Source organism: Vanellus vanellus, assembly GCF_965231255.1.
Source record: "Vanellus vanellus genome assembly, chromosome: 5".
NCBI lineage: Eukaryota > Metazoa > Chordata > Aves > Charadriiformes > Charadriidae > Vanellus > Vanellus vanellus.
The window spans coordinates 38,642,943-38,655,738 of NC_138910.1; positions in this window are offsets into that span (position 1 = coordinate 38,642,943).

The window sequence follows — 12,796 nt, forward strand, 5'->3', positions numbered from 1 at the left end:
AAAAGTCGCTATGACATTTAGAATGCCATGCCAGAGATAATTATGAAAGAACAACGAATCCAAACAAAATAATTAACATCACATATACTAAGAACAGTCCCGGTCCCCAGAAGCCAAATATGCACAGTGTTCTTTCTCCAAGAAGCCTGCCACCTTTCCAGACAACAAAAAAAAAAAAAAAAAAAAAAAGAAAAGAAACAAACAGTAAGATGAAAGGCATCGGTAAATAAAGCTGCCATTTTAAACACGTCCAACTTACGGGGAAGCAACGTACAGAGGGAAAAAAAGCCAGCACTGATAGGTTTTCTACAATCAGGCAACCAGAGCACAAATGGGGAAAAAAGCACTTCTATTACACTTGCTCGGTGTTTAAAAACGTGTCGACATTGCCATCATTTAAAGTGCAAGCTACGTGTCTGCTGAATTAACTGACGCTGTAACAGGTGACACGCAAGTTAAAATCCTGCCACCAGTCCTTCTACACCTGACCACAGATGCCAGTAGCATCTTTGAAACCCTGACCAACTTAGTGTGTTACTTCCTCTTGTATATTACCAACCAAACACAGATCCCATTGCTTTAGATACAATAAATTCACCTTTCCTAGGACCGTGTCTGTCAGAAACCACCTAGAAGGCAGGGGGAAAAAGGAAGAGAGAAAATAGAGAGAGTCAGTCAACACACAGTTAATTCTCATTATACCAACCAGGTCTTTTTCTTTTCCCAAGTGCTACTCTATTTGCACAGACTACGTTTGAAAGAGTTTCAAAACAAGTCCTTAACCTCTGGAAACAGGACAAGTCATCAATTCATTTATCATTATTATCAGGACTACCATCATTATCAGTATTATCGTTATTTCAGAGCCTGAAGAGAGTGAGGTTGTACTTGAGGCACATCTTTAAAGAAACGACAGGAGGAGAAGATCGAGGCCAAAGTCACGTGGAAGTGATTGAGCGTACAGCCTCATCCAACTCAGAGGAGACAGCACAAAGAAACACGCGCTTCTGTTCCCTTAAAATACCTGATAGTGTCTCACGGAAGCTTGATATGCTGGGGCAAGAGGTCTCATCGTAGGAAATCTAGAGCTTCTTTCCAAGTTGGCCATCACACTCTTAAAAAGAGGCATAGTAGAATGTAATCAAGTACCACAAAGCAGTACTTCAACCTTTAGTATCTAGAATTATTATCCGGAATCGTCTCATAACATCCGTTCACATTTCTGAGCCAGCAAGGTAAATTGACAGGTAAATTGCCTGTCAGTACAGAGCACCACCAAGCATTTCTCTCACTGCAAGCATTGATAGGTTGCATTATGCCATTGCACAGCAGTGGAAGCTTGTCATCTGTTCACTGTAGGTCCTAAGCGGCAGCCAAGTTTGAAACAGTGCAGAGAAAATAAAAAATGGTAAGACTTGCAGCAGTCTTCAAGAAGTAACTTTTTTTCAGGCCCAGATGAACACACGTAGCACAACATCCTCTTTCCAAAGACTTCTAAGAATATTCTAGCCGAGCCCTAGAGGAGCCTCTCCAGTCCTTTACCCGCTGGCAGCTTTTGGCTCAGGTTCAGTTTGCCAAGGAGTTTCACTCAGTCCCCTTGGCAAATGCTAGAAAAGGAGGCAGAAGGCTCCATTTTTGTCAGCTGTGTTTGGAAGGGAATGCGTGCAGAATGGAAGGGGCAGCAAGCGACCCGATGGGAACCACAAGTTCCACAAGAACCCAGAGAACACAAGACGGGAAATGGCAACCAGCCTGGGGAGACCCGATTTGCTGCATTAGACTCAGCAGAGCACAGCCTTCAACAGCCTCGGGACGACAGACATTGAGAAGCCCATCGGGACGACAGACATTGAGAAGCCCGTCTGGCCGCAGACGGCTATCCAAAATACAGCATAGGGGTAGCGTCCCGTGGGGGTGGCAGCTGCCTCTGCTCAACACAAGGGGAACTGACCCATGGAACTACCTGCTCCTTTTCAATCAGAAGCCGAAGCACTGATGCCAAATCCATCCTATCCAATTGCCAATTGCAAGGCAGAGCTTTACAGACTAAGGCCAAACCCTCAAATGCATTGGTCTCCAGCAGTCTCTCTTGCCTCCAAACATACAGGCTAATGACTATGGCTTTGGTTAGGGATATTTCAAAGCGGACACTAGCCACAAAAAACAGGCATTTCAAAAGCAACAAAGACCAGATACCTGACAATTGAGTGTCTTAGATCGTTACTTGTAGCGTTCCAGCTACCAATTCCCGTCTCGGAAACTCTTGTAGCTCAAGTGTCTCCTATGTTATGGTTTCCCTTCGTATCTGGTACAACAACAGAATCCTGTGCATTCTAACTTCCAAGCAGCACAGAGGTTTGCAATCGTGATCCTTCTCAGCAGCAAATTTGGACAAACGCTTACGAAAAACTCATGTAAGGCAGAAGAGACTCTACCTACAGAACTTAACTTGCTAGGTTTTGCAATTCAAAAAGGGAAAAAAGAAAAGAGGTCAGGGAAAATCAAGAGGAAGCCCAAAAGCAGAGCGCCTTCCATGTCATAAAAGCAGCTGGTAACTTACTTGATCTGTACACCGCTTGACACCAATCATGATACCGTCACCAAACACTTTTCCATCTTTGCTTAAGGCTTTCCGGGCTTGAAATTTAGACTGGTATTGAATATGCACGCGGTTTCCCGTGTTGGACATCTAGATGACATTAAGTGACAATTGTGACACTCAGCCTTTTAAAGAATGAGCCACAACGTTTTCAGAAATAAATCTCAAACTAAGACATACCACATACTTTAAGATGGTTCCATACTGCCCAAACTGTCGAAGAATATAGGAAGCTGATGCCGGAGTAAATCTGAAAAACCGAAAAAAAAAGAATCCAGAATTTACCGGGAGCACTTTATGAAATCTGGTGCTAAAACAGGAGCCTAGGAAGGGGGTTTAGAAATCCAGAAGAGACCAGTGTGTTAATGCCATTTTAGAAGCAGGGCCTGCAGGAATATTATCTTCTAGGCTTTCTTCCTTCACCACACCCCAATGGCAGAATGCTGCCTTTCTAACTGGAAAAAAATAACACGCAGCTTAAGTTAAGGTGCTTCACTAGAACAGGGGCATTGACTGGCTTCAGCCGCAGCTGTACTTCCGGCAGAACCTAGGAATGCCAGACAACAGCAACGTCCAAGGCCTCCTTGCCACACGTTGCCAGGATTTCACCCGTGATTTTTCTCATGCTTTGGAAGTCTACTTACCCAAATACAGTTACCCATGTGCCATCAAGTTGATCCGCTGCACTTAGGGATCCGCCCCGAGCACAAAAACAACAGAGCTGAGCAGGAGATGGAGTAGTCTTCCTAGGCTGCCTGGCACTCGCAGGAGTGAACGTCCCTGAAGCTGTTAAATTGAAATGGCGTTGTTTAACAAATTACGTTTGCAAGACAGATCAGCTTAGGAGCTTAAACTCAAAGAATAAAGTCGGTATCGAGCATTTCCCTTGTCTATGCAAGAGCTTGCAGGAGATTTCTCTGCAGACTCAAAGACAAAGACGTCTGCAAGCACGGTAGGGAGTTTTATGGCTCGTAAGCTAACTTTCTCCTTCAGCCCTGAACACCAGCAGCTGAACACCAAATCCAAGCGGGAACAAGATGGCGGAATTAAGCTTAGGAAGAAGCCACGGGTTCCTACAGAAGATCGGAAGCCTTATGAACATGGAAGGCGACCCGCCTTCTCTTATCTCTTTTGACAGGACATCTACCTGTTCCAGGAGTTGATGGCATCGTTTCCACCAATGGGCTCCGTGTTAGAAAAAAGCTGGCCTGCAGGAAAATACAGAAAGGGTAACAAATCATTCTTACAGGTACACTTCTCAGAGCAGCAGAGAGCATTTCCGGGGAACTTAAGCATCGGGCAAGAACATTCACTGTTTGCCTTAAGTTACCCCTCGCTTTTAAGAGTAAGAACAGACATTGCCACGTACATTTCCTACAGGATCATTAAAAGTCCAAAACCAAATTGTACTGTTACTCTCAAAATTGACCCCGCCCCCCTGCCCAAAGTTTCATGAGATCTTTCCCTCAGTACAAAAGTCCTCCTAGCTCAGTAAATGCCTCTAGTGCCCACTAACAGAAAAGAGAACACAAATTTGGGCCCTTCGGGCAATCAGCAGCCCCATAGATTTACAGGAAGGTGAAAAGCTCTCACAAGTCTGCATTTGTCATGGACAAAGCATAGCAGAGGCAGGATTTGCACTTTGCATTCTCTACAGCACCGAAAATCACTAACAACAGCAGACAGCTCCACAACGGCAGCTCGCAGTTAGGCTACACAGGAACAAGCACACCAAGCAACCAGACTAAGCAGCAGCAGGACCTGAAGGCTCACCAGCCAGTTTGCTGACAACGGAGTTAAAAGAACTCACGGAAGCAGTAAACTACCTCCCCTCTTCTGCTTCCAACAGGCCAGTACCTAAGCCACTTACTGGTCTTCCTGAGCTTAGAGGCATCGATCCAAGTCCGAGGCTAGATAATTCATCATAAAGGCTTCGAACTGGCGGTGCACTGCTTTTCGCTTTAGGCGTCGGGACTACTGCTGGTCGGGGAGACACTCCTGCAATCAAAAGGAATAAACGAAGAGCCTGAGAAGACTTGCAAGTTTACTCCACTGCTACTTGTTCTTGAAACTTCAGCAGGAAATTCAGCCAGGAAAGACTCTGGATTCTTTCGCTGGGGGCTTGCAAAACCATCCGGCCTCCCCAACTCTGCAGCCTCGGTCGTTCTACGGAAGAATATCACACGTGTGTCAGACACTGCCTCCTTACACAAGTGCCATCTAAAACTTGGCGACCTCTTAGTCACCCGCTCTATTCACTATCCCACGCGCTTTTTCTTTTGAAGACCTTCTCAGCACAGTTACCTCTGCCTATTTGAAGGCTACACGCTAAAGAACCCGGCGACGGACATTGCACATGCTGTCACATGCCCACTGTCCAGATTCCTTTCCTTCCCATGTCATTTCACATTCAATTAAAATGTAAGCTCTTGAGCGCAGGGACGAGCTTGCATTTCGACAGGATGAGGTTAAGCCAATTGCTCTCCCATTTTGGAAACTCTGGGACTTCCAGTACAACCGAGAATTAAACCGACTGAAAGATCATGACATAGCTCTGAACACTTTGCGGGTGTTTACCCCGGCCGGGTTGGGGGGGAGGGGGTTAGTTTGACTTCACGGTTTTCACTTGCAAAACATTTGGAAAATTAAGCTCTTCCAAAGAGTCCTAAATCTTCAGTCCTAAATCCTGACCGTCAAGACTCCTCTCTGACCTCTTTAACGCATCCAAGAACTCTTAGGGTGTATTCTGCAAAGCGCTCTCCCCCCATCAAGGTTTTCGGCTTCAGTGGCATACTTAACCACTCCTTTTCAATTTCACCAAGATTCTTCTCAGAGGCCTGTCCCTGGGGGAGGGAGGAGAGGGGGGCAAACAAGAGCGAGAATCGGGAGACCAAGGGACCACCAGAGCATAGAATGGCTCAAGTTGGAAGGCACTCACAAGGATCACTGAGTCCAATTCTGCTTGAAAGTGAAAGAAAAGCATTTCTACAGTTCTCCAGCATTCCTTTGAACCCTCAATGTCTCCTTCAAAATGGCGAGCACACTAACACCATCAGATGGTTAGATTATGCCACCGGATCGAACACCAAAGCCAAGATCCCCCCCAATCTATTACACTCTTAAACACGATTATTAGCAATACCTTTACTCGGCAGAGTTTAGCCAAACTCCATTGCATACACTTGAGCTCACCGTTCATTGAGCGCAAGTTAGAGAACTACGAGAATTCAAGCCTGCAGCAGTCCCTTCGAGCAAGAAGACAAAGCCAATGTTTACATGCTGACAAATTGGCCTGACAGTAACCAAGTCTGACCTGCAAGTAGCGCCCACAACTCCAAGAGCCCGACCGTCCGGCCCCTTAAGTCAGGCGCTGGCCGAGCCACCGAGCCCGGCAAACCGTCCATCAGGAAGCCCGGCAGAAACGCGGCACTGGCTCCGGGCTTTGGCGATGCCGCGGAGCCAAGGGTCATTGTCTCGGCTCCTGCGCGACTGCCCACCGACTCTACAAACCAGGCCAGCGGAGCGCGGGCAGCGCCGGGGGGAAGAGCCGGGCAGCCTCGTCCGGGCAGCGGCCGCCTCTGAGGCACCTCGCGCCGCCCAACGGCCCCGCACGCGACCAAGGGCCGCGCGGCGCGGCACGGCGCGGCGCGGCGCGGCGCGGCCCGGCCCGGCCCGGCCCGGCGCGCGCGGGGCCAGGCGGCGGCCGGCAGAGCCGGAGGGGGCGCGAGGCCGGGAAGGGGGGGCGGCCCCGCGGCCCGGCTCACCTGCGGACGGCGGCTCCGCGGCGAAGGCGGCCGTGTGCGCCCGGGCGGCGGGGAAACCTGGGTTCTGCCTGAAGGCACTGCAGGGCGAGTGCTCTTCCCCGAGGAAAAGCCGCAGGGGTGCTGAGAAAAGCCCTCCGGGGCTGAGCGAGGGCTGAGCGGCTCCGGCAGAGGCAGAGGCACAGCCGGAAGAGGAGGAGGAGGAAGAGGAGGAAGAGGAGGAAGAGGAGGAAGAGGAGGAGGAGTGGGCCAGGGGCGCCCGGGGCTGCAGAAGCCTCAGTCCACAAAGGCAGGAAAAGGCATTTCCTGCGTCTGCCTGCGCGGAGGTTTCTTCGGAAGCCCACCGTGGAGCACAAAGCGCCCCGAGCCAGAAACCTGACTTGTCTCTCCCTCCGCGCTTTGGGGGTTTTACTGGGGACCAGCTCCAGCTTCCCCCTGTAACCCGGGTGCCCATCAGGGATGTCACCGAACAGAGTCCAGAGCTGAGCAAGACGCTGTGGTTGGGACGGGGCTGAGCCGTCACAGAAGGCACCTGACCTTGAAGAGGGTGCAAAAGGAAACGACGGGTCCAACGTGTTCCTTCTGCAGTTGCGGACTTAGACAGAAGCCAGCCCAAAAGAGAACTTGTGGACCAAAGGGGAGCCCAGAGGGGATCCCAGACTGACCCAGGGTAGTTCTGCTGCTAAAAGACACCCCCCCTTTGTGACGCATGATCATCATGCTCCAGCCCTCTGATCACCTCGGAGGCCCTCCTCTGGGCCCGCTCCAACAGGTCCATGTCTTCCCTGTGTTGGGGGCTCCAGAGCTGGACGCAGTACTCCAGGTGGGGTCTCACCAGAGCAGAGTAGAGGGGCAGAATCGCCTCCCTTGACCTGCTGGCCACGCATCTTCTGATGCAGCCCAGGACACGGTTGGCCTTCTGGGCTGTGATCACGCTTTGCCGGCTCATGCTGAGCTTCTCCTCAATCAGCACCCCCAGCTCCTTCTCCTCAGGGCTGCTCTCGATCCATTCTCCCCCCAGCCTGGATCTGTGCTTGGGATTGCCCCGACCCTGAGGTAGGACCTTGCACTTGGCCTTGTTCAACTTCAGGAGGTTGGCACGGGCCCACCTCTCCAGCCTGTCCAGGTCCCCCTCTACCCTGAGGTAGAGACAGGAGACAAACAGGGAAGTCCTGGGGGGGAGTTCAAGAAAAAGGGCGGAAGGGAAATGAAAGCTTCAGCCCCGTGTCCAGGAGGAGTCGGGGACACTCCCAACCGGCAATGCAGGCGCCCCTGAGACAAGCGGTAGGGGTATGCCAGTTTTTGTCCGTGTCCCCTTGACTACCTCTGACCTGTGCCATTGGAAACAATCTCTTGGATCCCATCGAGGAAACCCTGAAGGAAGGTATCAGCTCTCAGAAACCATGATGTTGACTCACAACCCCAACTGGGGAGTGTCCGGGTTTGAGGTAAAACAGAACCAATTTTGTTCGGTAACGTCGCTTCTTAGCTGGGCCTCTCCAACTACTGAAATTAACTGCATCTTGTGCAGAGAGTGCTCACTCTCTCAGAGTGATAAGACCAATTGTTTATAGCTGATGCCCAGGCATGGTATGCAGAGAGGCTCTTGCTTATGCTTATTGCTATAACACCCAAGGCCAACCAACTTTGTTATTTGCCCCGCTGGAGGGTCGGAAGCGGAAAAGCATAGTGGGGTCCCACCTGCAGGGAGGAGCGGACAGGACAGGTGACCCAAACCTGACCAACAGGGTATTCCATCCCATCTGCCTCATGCTCAGTATAAAAACTGAGGGATCAAAGGGTCAGCTCTCTTCCTTCAGTGGCCGATGTCTGAGGAGGACTCTCTTCGTCTGCCTGTGATCCTGATCCTGAATGCAGATCCGGAATTCAGTTCCCGTCCGTCACTGAGTCCAGCCTGGGACTGCCCCAGTGCCAGCCAGCGTCGCGACTGTCATCTCGGGAGCTTGATACGGTTTTGTCTATATTTTTCATTATTTCTTTTTATTTCATGATTAGTATTTCATTAAATACTAATTTACACCACACCCCCACACCCCCACACACCCCCCCTCCCACGCCCCCCACCCCCCACACCCCTACTCTCCAGTGCGCTTCCTTCTTCTTCAGGCTTGGCCCTAAGTTTCCCGCATCAGAGTCTCAGGCCTCGGATTTTATAAAATAATGAATTTAATTGAGAGGTACAGCAGCACTGACAGCCCGGGCTGGGTGCCTCCAAAAGACAGGGACCGCCAACAAAGAAATCCCTGGGCAATTACACACTCGTGATCTATACCCCCGCCCCTCACGCGCTCTCCACGCGTCCTTTAGTCCCAAGGTGATTCTTGGCCTGGTGTCTTCTAACATCTGGCTGCTGCCGCCGCCTTCTGTGTCCGGGCAGGCTGGCTCTTCTCTTGTTGATCTGCAGTTTCAGCCCAGGGTTGGAGCCTCCTTATCTTCTGGCTTACACTCCTTGTGCACCTGCGCTCCTGGAAGAACATGGAGAACTGAAGAGTCCCAGGCTTGGGAAAAACACTACAGAAACATCAGTGCGATATCAACATCTTCCCCATAGGAAAAGACTAAACACAGCCCTCTACCAGCTGCGAGGAAAATCACTAAGAAAAAGAACTCTATGCCCGCCTGAAGGCTTCAACAAATCTAGCTCCTCGTGCCAAGTAAACCTAGGCAAACAGCGCAAATCACACCCAAAGTAATTTATTCTCATTAAAACTTACTTATTTACACTAAGCAACTACTATCCCCCAACAGGGATAGCTCCCGGGCAACACTGGCAAAGAGATTCCACATTTTGGCAACTCAGAGAAAAGTTCAAATCTCGGCTTGTTTTGGGAGACACCTTTTCGAGCTGGCCGGAAGCTTTCCCTTGCCGCACCAATTGGGCGAGAGAAGTTGTCAAAGCTCTGTTAAAAGAAGTAATTCCTAGATTGGGAACTCCTGAGGGGTCCTCCTCTGATAACGGGCCTCATTTCATTCACAGGGGTTCCAAATTGCTCCAGGAGCGAGGCAAGGAGCGAATCCTTTTGAAGTATTGCCTGGAAAACTGTATCCCGGTAAAAGTCTGGGTACGCCAAGCGATCAAATGCCTCTTAAAGGGGAGGGAATGTTCCACAATTATTTGTTGTCTCTTTTGCGTGTTTTGTCATCCTTACACGGGATTCTTACTCAGCGAGCTCCTCCGCCCCTGGATTCTCCGGTACAGGAGCTTCATCCTGGAGACTCAGCGGGGTGGTTGGCAACGTGAGGTGCGCTGGCTCTTGTTAAATGCCCGGCACCTGATCCTGCAGAATTGAAATGAAAACAACTATCTCGACTCAGTGTGTTGATTGGCTCTCGCACACCGGGTGGAGAACCCCCCTGTAGGGACCACATTAGCATCCGAGGGACATTAGGCATGCTCCTGGACTAACCTTTTGGTGTCGTGGCATCAGAGAAGTGCAGCTGAAGAACTTTCAGACCACGCTGCAGCGTGAAGCAAAGCACGGAAATAGGTATGCCTGGGTATTCACCTGGCAATCACACTCCTGACCCAAACGGAAATGCTGATGTTGACCCACACCAACACAGACACCAAATCGAAACACACAGGGACATTTGAGTTACTGCTGAGTAGCGCTTACACCGGGTCCAGGCCTTTTCTGCTTCTCACAGCACCCCACCAGCCAGTAGGCTGGGGGTGCCCGAGAAGCTGGCAGGAGACACAGCCGGGACAGCTGACCCCAGCTGACCAACAGGGTATTCCACGGACACGTTGCGTTTTTCTATTCAGCTCTTTCAACTCAACATTTCATAGCTTAGAATGCTACAGTTTCCTACCTGTTATGTGCGTGCTGCTGTAAAAGACCCACGGAGACGACATTTAAACATGAGCTAGTTTTAACGCTGGTTGCTACCACTGCGGTAAAAATCAGCAGCATCTGCTCGGCTGATCACGCTTTGAGAATCGTTAGGCAGCATCATACTTCACGGTTCGGAAAAACGATGTGCAGAACTCACGCTTGTTTAAAAAACAACCTAAGAACAACTTACATTTATTCAGCTTTCTATAGAAAACAGAGTTAAAAAGTCGCTATGACATTTAGAATGCCATGCCAGAGATAATTATGAAAGAGCAACGAATCCAAACAAAATAATTAACATCACATATACTAAGAACAGTCCCGGTCCCCAGAAGCCAAATATGCACAGTGTTCTTTCTCCAAGGAGCCTGCCACCTTTCCAGACAACAAAAAAAAAAAAAAAAAAAAAGAAAAGAAAAGAAAAAAGAAACAAACAGTAAGATGAAAGGCATCGGTAAATAAAGCTGCCATTTTAAACACGTCCAACTTACGGGGAAGCAACGTACAGAGGGAAAAAAAGCCAGCACTGATAGGTTTTCTACAATCAGGCAACCAGAGCACAAACGGGGAAAAAAGCACTTCTATTACACTTGCTCGGTGTTTAAAAACGTGTCGACATTGCCATCATTTAAAGTGCAAGCTACGTGTCTGCTGAATTAACTGACGCTGTAACAGGTGACACGCAAGTTAAAATCCTGCCACCAGTCCTTCTACACCTGACCACAGATGCCAGTAGCATCTTTGAAACCCTGACCAACTTAGTGTGTTACTTCCTCTTGTATATTACCAACCAAACACAGATCCCATTGCTTTAGATACAATAAATTCACCTTTCCTAGGACCGTGTCTGTCAGAAACCACCTAGAAGGCAGGGGGAAAAAGGAAGAGAGAAAATAGAGAGAGTCAGTCAACACACAGTTAATTCTCATTATACCAACCAGGTCTTTTTCTTTTCCCAAGTGCTACTCTATTTGCACAGACTACGTTTGAAAGAGTTTCAAAACAAGTCCTTAACCTCTGGAAACAGGACAAGTCATCAATTCATTTATCATTATTATCAGGACTACCATCATTATCAGTATTATCGTTATTTCAGAGCCTGAAGAGAGTGAGGTTGTACTTGAGGCACATCTTTAAAGAAACGACAGGAGGAGAAGATCGAGGCCAAAGTCACGTGGAAGTGATTGAGCGTACAGCCTCATCCAACTCAGAGGAGACAGCACAAAGAAACACGCGCTTCTGTTCCCTTAAAATACCTGATAGTGTCTCACGGAAGCTTGATATGCTGGGGCAAGAGGTCTCATCGTAGGAAATCTAGAGCTTCTTTCCAAGTTGGCCATCACACTCTTAAAAAGAGGCATAGTAGAATGTAATCAAGTACCACAAAGCAGTACTTCAACCTTTAGTATCTAGAATTATTATCCGGAATCGTCTCATAACATCCGTTCACATTTCTGAGCCAGCAAGGTAAATTGACGGGTAAATTGCCTGTCAGTACAGAGCACCACCAAGCATTTCTCTCACTGCAAGCATTGATAGGTTGCATTATGCCATTGCACAGCAGTGGAAGCTTGTCATCTGTTCACTGTAGGTCCTAAGCGGCAGCCAAGTTTGAAACAGTGCAGAGAAAATAAAAAATGGTAAGACTTGCAGCAGTCTTCAAGAAGTAACTTTTTTTCAGGCCCAGATGAACACACGTAGCACAACATCCTCTTTCCAAAGACTTCTAAGAATATTCTAGCCGAGCCCTAGAGGAGCCTCTCCAGTCCTTTACCCGCTGGCAGCTTTTGGCTCAGGTTCAGTTTGCCAAGGAGTTTCACTCAGTCCCCTTGGCAAATGCTAGAAAAGGAGGCAGAAGGCTCCATTTTTGTCAGCTGTGTTTGGAAGGGAATGCGTGCAGAATGGAAGGGGCAGCAAGCGACCCGATGGGAACCACAAGTTCCACAAGAACCCAGAGAACACAAGACGGGAAATGGCAACCAGCCTGGGGAGACCCGATTTGCTGCATTAGACTCAGCAGAGCACAGCCTTCAACAGCCTCGGGACGACAGACATTGAGAAGCCCATCGGGACGACAGACATTGAGAAGCCCGTCTGGCCGCAGACGGCTATCCAAAATACAGCATAGGGGTAGCGTCCCGTGGGGGTGGCAGCTGCCTCTGCTCAACACAAGGGGAACTGACCCATGGAACTACCTGCTCCTTTTCAATCAGAAGCCGAAGCACTGATGCCAAATCCATCCTATCCAATTGCCAATTGCAAGGCAGAGCTTTACAGACTAAGGCCAAACCCTCAAATGCATTGGTCTCCAGCAGTCTCTCTTGCCTCCAAACATACAGGCTAACGACTATGGCTTTGGTTAGGGATATTTCAAAGCGGACACTAGCCACAAAAAACAGGCATTTCAAAAGCAACAAAGACCAGATACCTGACAATTGAGTGTCTTAGATCGTTACTTGTAGCGTTCCAGCTACCAATTCCCGTCTCGGAAACTCTTGTAGCTCAAGTGTCTCCTATGTTATGGTTTCCCTTCGTATCTGGTACAACAACAGAATCCTGTGCATTCTAACTTCCAAGCA